Source organism: Plecotus auritus, assembly GCF_963455305.1.
Source record: "Plecotus auritus genome assembly, chromosome: 3".
NCBI classification, from domain to species: domain Eukaryota; kingdom Metazoa; phylum Chordata; class Mammalia; order Chiroptera; family Vespertilionidae; genus Plecotus; species Plecotus auritus.
In genome coordinates this window covers 61,998,241-62,002,717 of record NC_137772.1, presented here as the reverse complement: position 1 = coordinate 62,002,717, position 4,477 = coordinate 61,998,241, and the positions used below count along the sequence as shown (strand labels likewise).

Below are 4,477 nucleotides of genomic sequence, written 5' to 3'. Positions count from 1 at the left end.
TTATATTAGTCCTTTATATACATTTGGATATTAATCGCTTATTGGATATATCATCTTCAAATATTTTCTATCATTCACTAGATTGCCTTTTAATTTTGTTGATGGTTTCCTTCACTGTGTAAAAGCTTTTTAGTTTTATGTAGTTTCCTTTTTTATTTTTGGTTTGTTGCCTTGCCCAAGGAGTTATATCCCCCAAAATATTGCTAAGACTGCTCTTAAAGAGTTTTTTACCTATGTTTTCTTCTAAGAGTGATTTCAGATCTTACATTAAAGTCTTTAATCCATTTTGAGTTTATTTTTGTATACGGTGTAAGAAAGTTGTTTAGTTTCATTTGCATGTGTATCTTTGTATACTTACACCTGAGAGTTTCCTTTTTAGTAAATTGCCTGTTCAAATCTTTCACTATTTTTAGCTGTATTCTTTGTCAGTTTGGTTTCTCTAGGAAGTAGATACCAAGATGGATATATACAGTGACATTTATTATTAACTAGAGGCCCAGTGCACAAAATTCGTGCATGGGTAGGGTCCCTAGTGGCTGCCGGCTGCCGGCCAGGGCCTCCCTCCATTCCCCCAGCTGCCTGCCAGCACCGGGGCCTTTCTCCCTTCCCCGGCAGCGTGCCGCCACTGGGGCCTCCCACCCTTCTCCTGGCCGGCTGGTCCCCTGGTCGAACTACCAGAAGAACTCTGGTTGAGGGGACAATTTGCATACTATGCTTTTATTATATAGGACTAGAGGCCTGGTGCATGAAATTCGTGCACAGGTATGGTCCCTAAGCCTGGCTGGCGATCAGGGCTGATCAGGTTCCCCACATCCCCGCTTTCTCTTTTCCTTGCCACCCACACCACCACCCGCCACCACGCGGTTCTCCTCCTCCCCACATCCCCACCTTCTTCTTCCTTCACTCCCTCAGAGCCCTGCTGCCGCCACTGGTCGCCCACCATGTTCCATGCCACCCCCTGGTGGTCAGCACACGTCATAGCGAGCAATTGAGCTGTTCTCCTGGTTGAACTTCCAAGGGAACGCTTTGCATATTAGCCTTTTATATATATAGATTGTAATTGCATAACAAACTTTATGGGAAAAAGGTGAACTGCTAGTAGAGTACAATGGGGGAAGGGAGGGTTCTTTTCTGTGTGTGTGTGTGTGTGTGTGTGTGCAGTGAAGCTGTTGCTATTTCTTTGGCTGTTCATGTTGTAATGAAGTGTTTATCTGTCTGGAGTGGGAAAGACATTGCTGTATCTGTTTCTGCTTTCTGAGATCATTTGTTACATTATCTTTTAAGAATAGCATCCATTGTAACAGTTGAATATTTGTTAATATTGAGATGTAAAGCTTCCACCTTTATACTCTTTTGAATTTACTATTGTGATGAAAACATATAATTGTGGTTACCTTCAAATTTTGAAATAAAAAAATATAGAATTGTTTGTTTTTTAAAAATGAAGGATAAAAGTGATTAGGAACATAACAAAAGACTCTGACCTTAGTATCAATTTGACCCTTGCTGCAGAATGCTATCTCTTTGTACATAAAATAAAATTTAAAAACACTTCCAAAAAAAGGAAAAAAAGAAATTAAAGGGGAAATAAAAAGTTTGAGACAAACAAAAATGAAAACACAACATGCCAAAACTTATGGGATCTAGCAAAGCAGTTCTCAGAGGGAAGTTCATGCAATAAATTCCTGCATTAAGAAGCAAGAAAGAAAGTTACAATAGCTAAGATTTGGAAACAACCTAGGTGCCCATCAGCAGATGAGTGGATTAAAAACTGTAGTACATCTACATAATGGAATACTGCACTGCTATAAAAAAGAAGGAACTTTTACCATTTGCAACAGCATGGATGGAACTGGAGAGCATTATGCTTGTGAAATAAGCCAGTCGGAGAAAGATAAATATCAGATGATCTCACTCATATGTGGGATATAATGATCAACATATTTGATGAACAAGAATAGATCCAGAGACAAATGGCAGCGGGGGTGGGGTTAGAAAGAAACCAAAGGACTTGTATGCATGCATATTAGCATAACCAATGGACACAGACACCAGGATGGTGGGGGCTTGCCTGGGGTGGGAATGGCTTTGGGGGAGGGGGGAGGCGTTCAAGAGGGGAAAAAGGAGACATATGTGAAACTTCAGACAATAAAAAAATATATAAAAAATGCATATATAATCAATACATCAAAAAAAATGCAAGAAAGATCCCAAATAAACAACCCAACTCTATGCCTTAACTGACTAGAAAAAGAAGAACAAACTGAGCCCAAAGATAGCAGAAGGAAGGAAATAACAAAGATTAGAGCAGGAATAAATAAACTGAAAAACAATAGAAAAGATTAACTAAACTAAGAGTTGGTTCTTTGAAAAAGATAAAGAAAATTTATAAAACCTTAGCTGGACCAACCAAGGAAGAAAGAGGACACAAATCAACAAAGTTAAAAATGAAAAAGGAAACATTAGAGCTGATAATACAGAAATACAAAGGGTCATAAGAGTCTGCTATGAAAAACTACATGCCAACAAACTGGACAACCTAGAAGAAATTGAAATATTCTTAGAAACATACAACATGCTATGACCAAATCAAAAAGAAGTAGAAAATTTGAATAATTACTAGTAAGAAGAGTGAAAATATACAAAATGTTGTTATGGGCAAATAAATTTTAAAAGTAAGTGAATCCAAGGGTTGAGACTTTATTCTTTAATAGGAAACATTATTGCTACTATATCAAAAAAAGATGCTAAACCTTGACATTTAAAATATCAGGCTTATAGTTTTTTATTAGACATTAACATGTGCACACTTACAGAAAATTTTGGAAATGCACTATAAAAATTCACCCATAATTACACAACCCAGAAATAACATGTTAATATTTTGGTGAATTTTTATTTTATTTAATATTTCTTCTCTATGTATGTATACATTTCTAAAAATATTCAATGATTATACTGTACTAGCGGCCCAGTGCACAAAATTTGTGCACTGGGGGGGTTGTCCCTCAGCCTGGCCTGAGCCCTCTCGCAGTCTGAGACCCCTAGGGGGATGTTTGCCTGCTGGCTTAGGCCCGCACGGGGATCAGGCCTAAGCTGGCAGTCGGACATCCCTCTCGCAGTCCAGGAGCCCTCATTCCTTACTGCCGCCTGCTCGCTGCTCCTTACTTCTCATCTCACTGCTCCTTAGTGCTGCCACAGAGGCGGGAGAGGCTCCCGCCACTGCTGTTGCACTCGCCAGCCATGAGCCCAGCTTCTGGCTGAGCAGCGCTCCCCCTGTGGGAGCACACTGACCACCAGGGTGCAGCTCCTGCATTGAGCATCTGGCCCAGGGGTGGGCAAACTTTTTGACTCGAGGGCCACAATGGGTTCTTAAACTGGACCGGAGGGCCGGAACAAAAGCATGGATGGAGTGTTTGTGTGAACTAATATAAATTCAAAGTAAAGGAGCAGAGGGGAGAGCAAGAGAACGCTCCGCTCTTTCAGCTCCGCGGGCCGGATAGAACAGCCGAACGGGCCGGATCCGGCCCGCGGGCCGTAGTTTGCCCACGGCTGGTCTGGCCTCTGGTGGTCAATGTGCATCATAGTGACTGGTCATTCTGGTTGTTCCACCATAATGGTTGCTTAGGCTTTTATTATATACATATCCAGCACTGTATCTTGCTTTCCCCCCTAAAAATTATGTTGTAATAATTTTTGTATAATTAATAATTGAGAAACTTATTTTAATGGCTGCATAAGCAATGTATGAAAGTACAATGTTTTATTCAATAATTCCCCTGTTGTTCAATTGTTCCCATTCTTTAACCCTTATAAATAATATTTAAATTTACATTCTTTTTTGTAACATTTTATTATGCTCTTAAATTTTATTTTTGTAGGTCTGGATTCCTGGACGTGGACATACTAGATGAACAGGTTTTCTTTTTGAAGCTTTTGCATACTATACATTACTTTTTAGAAGATGATGTCAATTTTGACTCCCAAGAGCAATTATGGAAACACCGATATCATAACAATCTTGCCAACAATAAAATAAATTTGCCAAGTTGATAGACAAAATGGATGTGATGTTTGTCATTTTTGGTTTCCTAGAGTGGTGTTCAAAAAAATATATATGTATATGTATTATACACATATTTAAAGTATATATGTGTGTGCAAATGTGTGTGTGCATACATATACTAGTATATGTAAATATATATGTGTACATATATTCATATTTGTAAATATATATGTGTAAATACACATACTCTAACACATATACACACCTTTTGTACTTTATTTTCTGGGAATGATTTACTCTTTCCTTTTCTAGCCACCACTGGTAATATCACATGATCTAAAAGCTCATTCTATTACTAGTAATTTCTTTTTTTTCAGATTTGATTAAATTATAACCAAATGGTCTAATGTGACATTGGTTAACAGCTGAGAAATTCTATGTCTTAGCAAGGTATGCTTAACTTACGAATGC

The 4,477-nt window shown here is 38.5% G+C and overlaps 1 long non-coding RNA gene across 1 annotated transcript in view; it reads left to right on the top strand.

Annotated features, from left to right (window-relative positions):
* LOC308243392 overlaps positions 1-4,058 on the top strand; it is a 30,645-nt gene extending 26,587 nt beyond the window's left edge. The window contains exon 5 of the long non-coding RNA XR_013960069.1: positions 3,882-4,058. This is a non-coding gene — a long non-coding RNA (uncharacterized lncRNA). The remainder of the gene's footprint in view (positions 1-3,881) is intronic.
* Positions 4,059-4,477: the final 419 nt, after the last annotated feature.